The following is a 15,703-nucleotide window of genomic DNA, read 5'->3' as shown; positions in this document are numbered from 1 at the left end:
GTCTTCCTTAGAACTTCAGTAGAATTTCCTTGTGATATAACCTAGAATTTCCTTGTGATATAACCTGGGGACTGTTTCTATTTTTTTTTTTTTTTTAAAGATTAGCTCTTTATTTTCTTTTATTTAGATCAGTGTTTGTTGGTTATTTATAATTTCCTAGAAAATCATTAATTTCATCTAGGTTCTAAAATGTATTTGCTTAAAGCTGATAAAATCATGCTTATAGTTATTATTTTATAAATGTGTCATCTTTCAATTTTCTTGGTTATAAGTCTATTTATTTTATTATTGCTTGCTATTTTTGTTATTATCAGAGAATCAGTTCTTGAATTCATTCCACCACTTTCTGATTTCTAACTCATTCTGTTCTCGTTACTTACTTGGGATTAGTTCTTGCTTTGTTTTCATTTTTTAGCAGTGACTTTTACTAATTTATTGATTATATTCTTAATTTCCACACTGACAGGATTTATGTTCTACATTCTGTTTGATAACTATTTTCCCTACATTTCCTTTAGGTTTAGATTTATAGAATAAATAAATTAAATACTCACTGAAGATCTTCAGCTGTAGGATCTGCATTTATATCTTGGTTGGTCAAAGGTTTCTTTGTGTCTTCAAGAGTTTTCAAAAAAGGCTCAAGAAATTTCAGAACTTGCAAGTTCAAAATTATTTGTTGCCCTTATATTTCAATGACAAATTAACTAGGTATAAGATCCTTGCCTCAGATTTTCTTCTTGTAAGGATCTTATACCAACTGCTTGAGTTAGGAGTTGCTGGGGGAAAGGCTGAAATATTTATTTTTTCTAACAGATGAACTGACTTTAAATGTTCAAAGTTTTATCTTTGAAGAAGAATAATTTTACCAGAATATATTTCTTAGTGATGATGAGTGTATAAATATTTTTTCTATGGCAATGTCCCCTTATAGTCCATATATCAGAAAATTGTTTTAAAAAATGGCAAAGACACATATTTATTTTCTGTCCTGTTATTTTATATATTTTGGGGGTAGGTAACTGGCACAGAGAAATATCAATTATACTTACATTAGATTTTCTTTGTTTTCCATACAGATAATCTTCTTCCTAATATTTTTAATTTTATTTGTGTTTATTTCATTTTGCTCCTTTCCTCAAGTATATAATTTATATGCTTTGTTATAATTTTAATTTCTGATCTAATGTATTCTTTACTGTTATGGTTTTAATTAGTTTAATATACTTATTGCCTGAGCAAAAATTCAAATACTATCTTCATCTTTTGCCTTATCATGTATTCTTTCTTATTTTGGAGAGCAATTATCTGATTCCAAGAAGTTCTGATTTTTAGTTTTAATTTTATGGGAGTCTATTTACCCACGGTTGCTACTTGCTCCCTCAAAAATTTTTAGAATGAGTATTTTTATCAGTTCTGTTCATGTTCCTTTCTTTGGTTTATGTGTTGTGCCTTTGTAATGAACCTGGGTTAATAATTTTATTTATTACTATTCGTATTTCAGTAATGTTAGGATTTCCTGGACCTTTGATTTACTTTGAAGTTTTTTATGGATTAAAAACAAAAACTATGTTTCAAGCTTATGAAAATTCTCCTTATGACTCAGAATTGTGCGAGTATGTGTGTGTGAGTGTCAAAGTGTGTGTGTGTGTGTGTGTGTGCACGTATTTTTGCCCTTCTTTTCCCTAACAACTGAGCAACTTGGCAATGTGGCTCCCAATGTGCAGTCTCTTTCTTTACGCTATTGAAAAGCACCGTCCAGAAAGCATGGTTTCTCTGTACTATTTCTTACATATCCTTGATTTTTCTGTTGTTCAAGATATTGGGGCAAAATGAGTCCAGAGAAGTGACTGCTACCAGATAATACTCTCATTCTCATTAATCCAAACCAGAGACCATTAGTTAAGGGTACCATTTATTTGTAGATCTATGCTCTGATAGGTTTGTCTGACATTTATAGACACAAGCATATGTTCTACATTTCTTCTGTAAAGCTGTTAGACCTTTATTGTGTAACTCTTATGTTGAAAATGATGATGGTATTCTCATTATTCATTTTATATGAGTTATGCATAATATTGAAAAATGCAAAGGAGAATTTTGAGGATTGAAAGCAGAGGCTTCTTGATTTTTTTCATTAATTTATTATAAAACACCATATTGAGAGCTTTTTCCTTGTGAATCTTCACAATACTTTATTTCCACATTTGTATGGGCCTGATGTTGGTCTTTTTATCTGCCTGCTGACAGGGGAGAGATTAATTGAATTTTAGAATTTGCCCTCACAAAAGATTGGTGGTATGTTCTAGAGTTCCACCACATCCTCTCAAAATTTGGAAAATTATTTTTGTTAATATACATGTTTAGTCCATATCATAAGTTATTATTGTTAGGAGGCAGTGTTTTTTATTTTATTTATTTTTTGTTCTGTCAGCTTCTCCCACTAAACAAGGGAGTATCATTCAATTTATAATTTTTTTTAATGGAATTACATGAAAAACTACAGTTACCAACCTACATTTCTAACATTCTCATCTTTGCATAAGTTTAGGGAACAAGATATCCTATATATTAATGAGTCTCTTCGGATACTTATGTGCTTTTCTCTGTGACATGTTCTGTGAATTAACATTTTTAAATGATGGCAATAAAAGAGGGAGACTTTGACTTTCTTTGGCTACAAAATTAATTCTTCTGGAGTTGGAGAATAGCTACCTATTTTTCTAGCTCAGTTTTGGTGTTTTAGAGTTAAACACTCACAGATAAGGTGAATTAAAGTCTTTTTCTACTTTACTGGGTTCATCTATCTTGTTCTGGTTCAGAGATTAGAGCACGTCTTTTGCAGTTCAAGAATGTACTTCCTACATTTGTCCTTACAGTTAATTAAATTAGTTGAAATTCCACCCAGGTTCTCTCTTATCTTGAGTTTACAGTGTTATTGCCAGATTTAAAAAAAAAATTAAAAAAAATTTTTAAGAATATTTTAGTAAGTCGAGAGAGCTGCGGCAAACATGTCAAGCCTACCATCGTATTAACTTTCATATTCACCCAAGGAAGTCACACCTTAAGCCTTAAGAGTGAGGACTCACATGTTAGCTCCAGGGCTCTACTAAGTTTTCAATAAGCATTTTCATTGTTGTTCAGAATGGAAAAAAATAAAAGTCAGACTCTCTTAGATTTTTACCTTAATAAGCTAATTATGAACTTTAGCTTAGTTTTTCATACAATGAGTACATGAAAGTGATAAAATTAGCATGTATTTGATACCTTTTTTTATTGTAAACAAATGGGATACATGCTGTTTCTCTGTTTGTACATGGCGTAAAGGCATACCATTTGTGTAATCATAAATTTACATAGGGCAATGTTGTTTGATTCATTCTGTTATTTTTTCCCTGCCCCCCACCCCTCCCACCCCTCTTTTCCCTCTATACAGTCCTTCCTTCCCCCATTCTTGCCCCCCTCCCTAACCCTAACACTAACTCCTCCCTCCCCCCATTATGTGTCATCATCCACTTATTAGTGATATCATTCGTCCTTTGGCTTTTTGAGATTGGCTTATCTCACTTAGCATGATATTCTCCAATTTCATCCATTTGCCTGCAAATGCCATAATTTTATCATTCTTTATGGCTGAGTAATATTCCATTGTATATATATACCACAGTTTCTTTATCCATTCATCAATTGAAGGACATCTAGGTTGGTTCCACAATCTGGCTGTTGTGAATTGAGCAGCTATGAACATTGATGTGGCTGTATCTCTGTAGTATGTTGATTTTAAGTCCTTTGGGTATAGGCCAAGGAGTGGGATAGCTGGGTCAAATGGTGGTTCCATTCCAAGTTTTCTAAGGAATCTCCACACTGCTTTCCAGAGTGGCTACACTAATTTGCAGCCCCACCAGCAATGTATGAGTGTACCTTTCTCCCCACATCCTCACCAACACCTGTTGTTGCTTGTATTCTTGATAATCACCATTCTAATTGGGGTGAGATAGAATCTTAAGGTGGTTTTGATTTGCATTTCTCTTATTACTAGAGATGTTGAACATTTTTCCATATGTTTGTTGATTGCTTGTAGATCTTCTTCTGTGAAGAGTCTATTCATTTCCTTAGCCCATTTGTTGATTGGATTATTTGTATTCTTGGAGTAGAGTTTTTTGAGTTCTTTATAGATTCTGGAGATTAGTGCTCTATCTGAAGTATGATTGACAAAGATTTTCTCCCACTCTGTAGGCTCTTTCTTCGCATTGCTGATAGTTTCCTTTGCTGAGAGAAAACTTTTTAGTTTGAATCTATCCCAATTAATGATTCTTGTTTTTATTTCTTGTGCTATGGGAGTCCTGTTGAGGAAGTCTGGTCCTAAGCCGACATGTTGAAGATCTGGACCTACTTTTTCTTCTATAATCTGCAGGGTCTCTGGTCTGATTCCAAAGTCCTTAATCCATTTTGAGTTTAGTTTCGTGCATGGTGAGAGATATGGGTTTAGTTTCATTCTGTTGCATATGGATTTCCAATTCTCCCAGCACCATTTGTTGAAGAGGCTATCTTTTCTCCATTGCATATTTTTGGCCCCTTTGTCTAGTATGAGAAAATTGTATTTATTTAGGTTTGTGTCTGTGTCCTCTATTCTGTACCATTGATCTACCTTTCTATTTTGGTACCAATACCATGCCGTTTTTGTTACTATTGCTTTGTAGTAGAGTTGAAGATCTGGTATTGCGATACCCCCCTGGTTTCACTCTTCCTGCTAAGGATTGCTTTAGTTGTTCTGGGTTTCTTATTCTTCCAGATGAATTTCATAATTGCTTGCTCTATTTCTGTAAGGTAGGTCATTGGGATTTTAATTGGAATTGCGTTGAATCTGTACAGCACTTTAGGTAGTATGGCCATTTTGACAATATTAATTCTTCCTATCCAAGAACATGGGAGATCTTTCCATCTTCTAAGGTTTTCTTCGATTTCTTTCTTTAGTGTTCTGTAGTTCTCATTGTAGAGGTCTTTCACCTCTTTTGTGAGATTGATACTTTTTTTACACTTCAGATTGTTAGCTTATACTCATCTTACCCTAATTGAAACTCACAGAAGTTGTAACCCTGTTCACTACAGATAAAGCTTCCTTTTAGGTCAATATAGCACATTTTTTACAACATACACTGAAATATTCATCTTAGTCATATTACTAAATAGCCAATTAATTTTAAAGTGCCAAACACTACCAAGAGCAGGGTACTAGAACCCCCAACTCATATAATTTATTCCAGGAATTATTTATTCCTCAGTCTTTGCTATTTTACTCTTAATAATTACTTACCAGTATCATACCTATCTATTGTTAAATGACAGTATTATAGGTCTACAGTAGACTGTCATAGACATTCTGTAACCTCATCCAGGATGCCAAGCCTATCCAATGTGTAAATCCTCCTTCATAGCTACCTTAAGGTAAAAGCTAGCATTTTTTTTCTTATTTCCTTTCACAGTGACTACTGGGCACAGAGGACCACTGTAAATCTCAGTCAAGAAGCATGCTTTAATGGATATATTATGGAATTTAGATTCAGAGGACCTTAACTTGAGTTCTTACCCCTGCCCTTTATCAGCTGTATGACTTTGCATGCATTTACCCTCTCTCTTATGCTCAGAATGGTGTAAAATGAACAGACACATTTGAATAAATTTGGTAAATTTGGTACACATAAATATAAAGCAATAAACTCTATTGAGTCTGCATAGCTGCTCTTCATATAGTATCCGTCTATGATCAGAGCTAAATCAACTGGGCATTTGACCAGAACACTAAAATGTCACACAGAATGTAAAAGTTTATTTTTCCTCAATAGGGAGAGATGAGAAAGGGGTCTGTTATGTTTGGAAGCAGCATTCTGATAAGTCACTTAGAGTGGAAAGATAGACCATCAAAGAACATGCTTAAGTTATCAACAGGTGGTACCTCAACTCTTCTGAGAAGGTCAAGCAAACTAACTCCAGCTTCGTTTTGCTGAGTACAGAATCCACAGCTACCAACAGGGTCTTCTTTTCCTATCCTTTCTTCATGCACCTCAGTCATGCATATAAATAATGCTGAACTATGATTAAGAAAACATAAGTTTTGAGGGTTATTGCCTCAGAAACTTGTCTGGGAAAAGCACAGGGTGTGACCTGGTAATCATCGCAACATTCATCCATGCAGTGATGGAGATGTTGCAGTAAGGGCGAGTCAAATGTTTTTAGTGCTGGGTTCTCTAACACCCCCATCACCTGATATTTCTTGTTCTCGTGTTCTGACTGAGATCTTCGTGGTTCTGCTTCTAACACAGATTAAACTCTGTACTTCAGGTTTCATTTGTAGATGCAGCTCTTGAAGTACCTATGAGTGGCTTCCTGTTCAATTATATATGAAGGCATTTCCACAGCCCCTGGGTGGCTAGGGTCAGCTCTCTGTGTGTATGGAGCTAGACAGCACCTAGTAATTACTCTCATCTCTCTGTGGTTGCATAGAATGCTGATTATTTTGCTTTCTGTGTCACTGCAACACCTGTAGATAGGAAAAATAAACCATAGTAGATGTCACTGCTTGGGTGTAAGTATTGTTTTTTTTATCATTACAATCCAAGAGATAATTTATAAAACCTGACAATATTATTTTAGATTCTCTGAAAGTTGTTTTGATTCTCTGGGACTCAAAGCAAGCCCTTTTTAGAGCAGAAACTATTTGTTTATACAGTCAGGCTTTGAGGATGATTTATTATATATTCATCTGAGAAAACTGCAACTCAGGCAATTCAGGACTTTTAACTTTTTTTTAAACCTCAAATAGCAATGGGATGTGTTTTCAGACAAAAGCAATGTCACTTGATGAACAATCTATTTGCTATTTATCTCTGTGCTTTCAGGAGACAATGCTAAGTCAGTCAAGGACATCTATGCAAAGCTACAATTATTAATAGAAATTAAATGGTGTACCATACAGAATACACTTTCTTCAATTATATTCTAAAATGAGGTGGAACGTGGTTCAATAACCCTGGAGTTGATATCTGATTTGAAATATTTTTTCTGCATATAATTTAATTTAATCTTGGTTTTGTATAAAATTTATAAATTTCATGAAGATTAAAACATAGATGCTGGTTTTCATTTGTTTAATGAAAGATGATCCTTTTGGCATGGCTTATGGTTTGAGAAGCCGTCAAGACCTTGACCTTTATTCCTCCCTGTTTTTAAGGCTGTTGAGAATGAATGGGAGAAAATGGAAGGGTGAAGTTATAACCATTCTGTAAATTAAATGTGATTTCATAACTCTCTTCCTTAAAGTCATTCTGAGGCCCATTCTAGTCTTCACACAAAATATATATCCCTTAATATGCCTACACACCCACCATGACTAGAAAAATGTTTAGCTTCTTTAACCACTGACTATCCCTTCACACAAGCCCCTCCAAGATACCCATGTTTGCACAAACACATGCCAAATTGCACTTCCTCAAGAATATTTTGTTTTGTCTTGTTCTGTACCTTTGCCCTATCATTTTCTGTCCAAAATAGCCTTTTCCCCTTTATTCACATGGCTAATTTATTTCTCTTTCAAGATCTAGCAATCTGTTTGAGTGCCACTTGCCAAGTTGGGCCCTACACTGTGCTAACTTATTGTTCTGTTATCCCCATCATATCACACTCATCATCCTGCTTATAGTTATTGATTTACTCATCTGTATCCTCCACCTAAATGGTGGTCCTTATTGGGGTATAGGCATTCAATTTTCTTCATTTATCAAGAGCTTTAACACAGTCTCTGGACTGTGGGAGGCATTCAGTATCTGTCTGATGGGTAAATGAATTAATCGATCAACTTATTCATCAAAGAAGAAGGACTAAGTAAAGTCAGTAACTCATCCTCAAACATCCTCTGATCTGTATGATGGAATGAGGATAGGAAAAAAAACTAAAATCAGAACTTGTAGCAATGGGTAAGGAATTTTAAGTTTAGAAAACCATTGCTTTTCTTTTTGTTGCTCTGCAGTTGTTTCTGAATTTCCAAAGAGGATACTTTCTAATAAAGAAGAGCATCCATCTTTTCCCTGCCCCAGAAGTTTATCACTTTGTACAGTTAGAAGCAAATGCAGAGTTGGTAATGGACTGAGGGTAAAGTTCAAGGACTGATACAGACAGCATTCCAATGATTAGATTGATTTTGGTTAACAAAGTCAGTAGACTACCATTAATGTGGAGTGGTAACATGCCTTGGTTACCATTTCCATTATGTTTATAGAACACAAATCAGGATTGCAATTAAATTGACAGCAATTCCACCCCCTCTTTATTCTGTAAAGGTACAGTTTTTCATATACAATCATATACACATAAATACACACATGGATACATAATGGAGAAGCAATAATTGAATTTCACTTATTTTCAGGTAAGATGAAAAAGTCTCTCATTTGTAAAGAATTATTTTTTTCCTATTAAAATACAATTTAAATCAGTACACACACCATCATTGAAAATCCTCACATTACATAGAGCACCAGTAACAGATGTGTTGATCAAAATCATGTCCAGTCTCATGATTAGGCAGAGTGTTCACATTTGGGGCAAGAGAATGTCCCATTGCTCTGACCATCTGCCTTAGTGTTTTAAATTCTAGTCACTAGAGATTAAGCTATTTTATTTAAGATCTCATGCTTTTATAAATTTCTCATGAGCAGTTTGTTCCCTAGAAAGGATATCACATGTATCTATGATGAACTTTAGACCCTTAAATGAATCAGTCAGTTTAATATCACCTAGTACAGAGCCAAAGGAAATAGGACAATGGAACCTTTCTTTCTGGTTTATAGGTGAGGAGTGGTAAGTCCAGCATTTGGTATACTGCCTAAGGTAAGTGAGCATCATTAGGAAGGCCCATTGCAGATTTGACAGCATGAGGAAGATGACCACCTGGGGACCCAGGACAAAGGCAAATGAGAGCAGGGAACTGATAGAAGATGGGAAGATTCTAAAACCAAGCATATTTATAATTTTTTCAGTACTGCAAAGTACTTTATAGAAAAAGTAGCTTCTAATAGTACTTAATAAAAAAGGAAACTAAAATTAAAAATTGAATTCGTTTAAGTCTATGATCCATTTTAAGTTGATTTTTGTGCAGGCTGAGAGATGGTGTTGAGTTTAAGTCTTCTGCATATGAATATCCAGCTTTCCAAGTATCATTTATTGGAAAGGCAATCCTTTCTCCAATGCATGTTTTTGACTTCTCTGTCAAGAATCAGTTGGTTGCAGCTGAGCATGGTGGTACATGCCTGTAATCCCAGTGGCTCAAGAGGCTGAGGCTTTTGATAGTTCAAAAGCCAGCCTCAGGTATTTAGTGAGGCCCCAAGTAATTTAGCAAGACCCTGTCTCAAAATAAAAACCAAAAGATGTTGGGGATGTGACTCAATGGCTAAGTGCCCCTGGGTTCAATCCCCAGTAATGCCTCCCTCCAAAAAATAAAATCAGTTGGCAGTAGAAGTGCAGGCTTATTTCTGGGATATCTACTGTGTTCCTTTGGTCTGTATGTCTTTTTATGCTCATACAGATCAAAGACCCAAGTGTAAGACCTGAAACTATAGAACTACCAGAAGAAAATATAGGGATAACACTTCAAGAAATTGATATAGGCAACTTTTTATATGCGCATAAAAGCACAGGAAACAAAAGCAAAAATAGAAATAGATGAATGGAAAATTACATCAAAGTAAAAAACTTCTGTACAGCAGAGGAAATAATCAAGAGTGAAGCAACAACCTACAGAATGGGAGAAAATATTTGCCAACTATTCGTCTTACAAAGGATTAATATCTGTAACATAGAAGGAACTAAAAAAACTTAACAAAAAAGTAATTACCTATGTACGTGTATGATTACATGAATGGTATGAATCTACATCGTGCACAACTATAGAAACAAAATGATGTACTGCATTTGTGTACAATAAATCCAAATGCAGTCTGTAAAATTTTTTAAAAATAAAGAATAGAACTGAAATAAATAATCCAATTTAAAAATAGATGTGTGATCTGAATAGACACTTCCCAAAAGAAAAAATACAAATGACCGACAAATATATGAAAAAATGCTCAACATCATTAACCATCATGGAAATGCAAACCAAAGCTGTACTGACGTTTCATCTCACTCCAGTTAGAATGGGATTATAAAAAAAATTTTAAATAACAAATGCTAGCAAGGATGTGCATAAAAAGGAACTCTTATACAATGTTGGTGGGAATGTAAAATAGTACAGCCCTTATGAAGAACAGTATGGAATTTCCTCAAGAAACTAAAAAAAAAAAAAAAAAAAAAAAAAAAAAAAAAATACCAAATGATCAATCTATCCCACTTCCAGGTATATATTCAAAAGAAATGAAATCAACATATCAAAGTGATACCTATATATGCATGTTTATTGAAGCACTATTCATAATAACTGAAATATGAATGCACTTAGGTACCCATACACATATGAATAGAAATTGTAGTATATATACACAACAGAAAATTATTAATCAATAAGGAAGAATGAATTCTTTTCATTTGCAGCAAAATGGATGGCACTGAAGGATACCATATTAAGTGAAATAAGCCAGACACAGAAAGACAAGTAGTGCATGTTTTCTCTCATATGTAGAAGCTCAAAAATGTTGACCTGAATGTAGAATAATGATTGCTAGAGGTTGAGAAGGGCGAAGGAAATGGATAAAGGGAGGTTGGATATGATCAGTGCACAGTAAAAGAATGTATTGAAATATTACACTGAACCCCATTAGCATATACAATTAATGCATGTTAATACGATAAAATATAAAAAGGTAAATTCAGTGTATCTTATAGACTGTAGCATGGAACCAGGTTTTCAACCACACTGAAGATTTTCAGAGTGTGGATCATGCCTAATTTAAACTATAGTGATTAAATTGGTTCTGAGCATCATGTTTAAGTGTCATTGATGGAATTTCCATGCAGTATGTTCTTCTGGGTTTGTGTAGAAGACACTAAAAGCCAGGGTTGTAATTAGTTCTCTGGAAGTAGTGATGGTTATGCATTTATCTTTTTAACCAAGTAAAATCATTATGGAGAATTTGTCCAAACTTAGAGTACAGTTACACCATGTTTATAGTTTTACTATGTTATCTTATCTGGATTTTTGCATTACTCATACCAAACTAAAATAACACAGCCCATAGCACTATTGCTGACCCTGCAAAATAACCAAGTGTGTGGCAGCTCCAGTCCTGGAAACTTTAGACAATAGACAGTAAATTTAAATTGAAATTTTATTTGTTATTGAAAGATAAGTAATGGGTGGGTTAAAAAAAAGTGGTTAATTGATAGCCCATTGAAGATTGGTAATAGCTTAAATGTGTATTGTAATTCAATCATTTATGATGCTCTGATCTTGCCCAATGAAATTTGTCTCACCTTCAGTTTTCTTATCTAAAATATTGGCCCAGATAGAAAATGGGTTGATTTGGGAAATAGCAAAGTTTATTTCTAAACTAATAGAGGGGTTAAAGAGAATTTTCCATTATAGGGAGAGTGTGAAAAGTATAAAGAATGAGATAGATGACTTCAAGTCCTTGGAGGAATTGGAGTATGTGTGCACCCATTGAACTTTTTAAAAAGTTCAAAGAGCAGAGGCAGATCAGAAAATGGAAGTCAGAGGCAAGGGTTAGACACCAGGTCTGGCCTTAGCTGTCAGAAAGACACAGGGTCAGGATCACATGGAAGTGAGGGATGGCCAGGGACAAAGTGAAGTGACTGCAAGTTGCTGCAGATGATAAAAATGCATTAACTCATATGGGGTGATGGTGAGTGTAGGCTATTAAAAGCTATGTAATTTGAAGCATTTAAAATGCAATAAAGCCCTAACAGATATTACTATTTTTATCTCATGGTGCAGTAAAGATGAAACAACTGCAAAATAAAAAAAATTTGTCAAGATAACCCCATCAGGGAATGACCCAACAGCTGTCCTCCCCTTACACAGCAGAACATGCACTTGGCATTTACAGAAAACTTGCCTTTGCTTCTCCTCATCTGTCTGACATTCTATCAAACTCAGGGCATTCACCTTCTGCTTTGATCTCCGGGTGCTTTTAGTGAATCCTCCAATTCCCAACCATAAAGGCTAATGCAATAGCAGGACTTCAGGCGTTTTTCATCAAGAAATCTCTCAGTTTCTGCTACCTAAAGTTAAAAAATGTATTTCTGAAGGGCACATTATTATTATTATTTTTTTGCTCTCCTATTTGTTGAGTGCTTTGTCCTGGTGTGCTGGTGTGCTTACATTCCATTACCATAAATTCAATTGTTGGAGAATTTGCTCTCAATTTTTTGCCCTCTGGATACAAAGCTACGTTTAGAATGGACTGTCTTGGGCGAGTTGCTTGCTTTCCTTTTGTTGATGAGTTCTCTGAACTTCTTACTGGCTGTTTGATGTTTTTATTCCTTTTTAATAGCTTTTCATTTTCTCAAATATTACTGGTCACTTTACTGTTCAGTTTATAGTTTTCTACCAACAGGTAGATCTCAATTACCAGCCATCGAGGAACTAGTTTGCTAGAGATCCTTCCTTTCTGTCTTAATTCAAAAGATCATATTGTCATTGTTTCCTTACAAAATGATCTTGGTCTTTATTGGCCCTTTCTTCTTTTCCCTTGTTCCTTGAAGCTGCACATTTTCTTAGACGAGCAGGTTATACTGGTCCTTTCTGATGTTATTAATCCAACATTCAATCCACTCTAACATATCTCAGTTCAGAAACAGAATGAAATGTCCTTCTCAACTCATTTTCAAAAGAAGTTGTTTTTGTATGCACTGTAATCAACAAAGGGTTGTTGAGAAAGTCAACCAAGTGCATCTGTTCTGCATAGAATGTTAAATTCATAACAACATAGCCACGACCAGGTTGATGAAGACAGCATAAGATGTTAAGTAAGGAAATCGATCCTAATTTATATTCTGCATCAAAAAGTCTTTATTCATTGGTCATCTTACCGCTCCTTTACTTCTTGAATCCCTTAATCTATAAAATTAGAATTATTGATCTCTAAGGTTCCTGATAACTTTAGAACTCTATATTTTCACAATTCTTTTCTTCCTTCTAAATAAACCTTTGCAGCAGCAGGAAAGGAATGTAGTGACTGAGGAAGCAGAAATTCAAAGTGAGGCTTGCAGGATGAGCATAATGAATGTTTCCAGAAAAATAAATGGGGGGGATGGGGGTTCTAAAGAAAGAAGATAATAGGTGCAAAGTTGTAGAGAGGAAAAGTAGCATGGAGTATTAGAAGAACTTTAGCAAAATAGCTGTTTTGATTCAAGGGGAACTACCCCAGGATGACAACTCCTAGGTCGTGCAATTTGTACTATTGCATCACATCGCTAATTTTGAATAGCAAGAGAATTTCATAGTTTAAGAATTGGCATTGCACTACACCTATACAAGAAGCCAGTGGGGTAGATGTGTTTTCTAGCTCTCAGGAAGGTGGAGCTTCACCCTAGAGCCTCCAGTTCCAAGGTCAGCAGCTATTATTTCCAGGATGTCCCTCCAACCTTCAGTTTAGTCTGGAGGCCAGACTAGTGAAGAGTTTCCAGTTTGAAGGGCATACATAATTTCATGATATTGGTCTTTAGTCCAGTTTTCCATTGTGTAGTTGGAATGAAGAGCCAGACATGGTGCAGCTGCTGGACCAAGAGGCAAAAACTAAATATGAGACTCTGGGAAGGCCAACTCCAGAATGAAGTTGGAGGTACAGCCTGGGTCTAAGAGCAAAGATGACTCGTTCAAAATGGAACTTTTGTGATTATTCAGTAACAAATGAGGCAATCAAAGAGTTTAATATAGTTTCTGACAAACAATCGTTGGGTTTTGTTGTTGTTTAAGACATTGAAATTTAAACACTGATGACCTTACTTGAGAAGTTATTAACTTCCAATATGAAGGAACCAGATTTAAAAAAAAAAAAAGACTACAGAAATTCTTCAAGACTGGGGCCTGTTCTGCCCTCCTCCTGCCCATCTCCCGTGGAGTCTGCCAGGCTGTGCTCCTGGTGCCTTTGCGCTCATTCATTACATGACCCAGGCCCTGCCCCACCTCTTCATGTTTGCTGGTAGCACATTGAGCTTTATATCATGCAACTATGACTTTGAACTAGAAGTTCCCCCATCTCCTGCTTAGAATCAGCACAAGGATAGGAGTCAAAAGACCTGGGCTTTCTTTGAAACCTCACCATTAACAAGTTGGGTATTCTTAGCCAGTAATTCAATCTGTCTCTGCTGAGTTTCTTATCTGAGAAAAGGGCTGGTTAATTCGAATAATATGCAAGGACTTCTACAACTCCAGAGCAGAATGAAAGCACAGCAGCACCTACAGAAAGTAACCTCATTATAAAAGTAGCCATAAAAGGCTTAATAACATCATCTTGGGTGCTAAAATAGCATCAGCTACATAATACAGATACTACACTTTCACCTGAAGGGAAATGACAACGAGGAAAATAATATTTACAATGCTGCAGAGACATTTTTTCAGTGAAAAAAAAATTGTCTCAATAGCCACAAATTGGGATTTCAAAAGAAGGCATCAAAGAGGGTAACCGGCCTCTTTGGATAATTTAATAATTTGGTAACTGCCCGCTCTGTGATTCTCTAATTTCAAGTCAACTAGAAGAGCACACTTCATTGGGTACTTACTGCATATAGGTGCACTAGGTAGGTTCTCCATGTACTGTATTTCATGCTTGCAAATATACAATTTTTACAGAACATATTTTATAATTTTGCAGTTTGGAATGAAAAATATCTTATTTCCATTCTAAGATAACAGATGGTCAAATTGCAAACTAATAGCTGGATTCACTAGTTTATACTTTTCTGATAAATTTAACTCACACAACCCAGGTTTTGTATCACAATTCTATTGCATTGTTATCTACAGATAAATTTTTTACCAAGCATTCTGTGCTGATGTGGTTTCAAGAACTTTCCAAAGGTACTCTTTCCTAGGAGGATCTGAATTTTCATTGCTTTGTGATGTTGATGTTGGCAATTATCAGAGCAATAATCAGTGAAGTTGTGAAAAAATTTAAATGTCTTTTTTGATACAATATAGATGTGATTATCAAAAGTCTGCATTAACCAAGAGTGATTCATATTTAACACTAAAGGCAATGATATTGTTGTCGGAGAACAGTCTATTTGTAGAAAGCCATACTTCAACTGCAGTGAATGATTGGAAAAAAGACCTCTTTACAAAACAAGGGTTAATGGGATGTGAATAAGATTTTTTTCAATTCTAAAACCATGTTTTCCCAAGTCACATTTCATTGAGTTCAAGAATGTCCCTTTGAGGATATACAAATAAAAATATAGAATATATCTATATCTTTATCTATGTCTATCTGCAACTATGTGTGTGTTTATGTGTGTGTGTGTATTCTATTTCTCAAGAGAATGGGCATTAACTACAGTATGAGTGATTCAAGTTGACATTAGAAGAATTAAGATGATGATGAGAAACTATTTAATGGGTGACAGAGGAGAGAGTCTGTTATCTTTTTGCGGAGGCTCTGAAAGAAGGAAGGGCTATTTGTCCAATGGAACTGGGTCAATTTAGCAGCTCCCATCCTAGTTTTGTGATGTGTAAGATGGGGAAATCTCTGAACTT

Source organism: Sciurus vulgaris (genome assembly GCF_902686455.1).
Source record: "Sciurus vulgaris genome assembly, chromosome: 10".
NCBI classification, from domain to species: domain Eukaryota; kingdom Metazoa; phylum Chordata; class Mammalia; order Rodentia; family Sciuridae; genus Sciurus; species Sciurus vulgaris.
The sequence above is the reverse complement of the archived record's forward strand: the minus strand, read 5'-3'. Positions refer to the sequence as shown.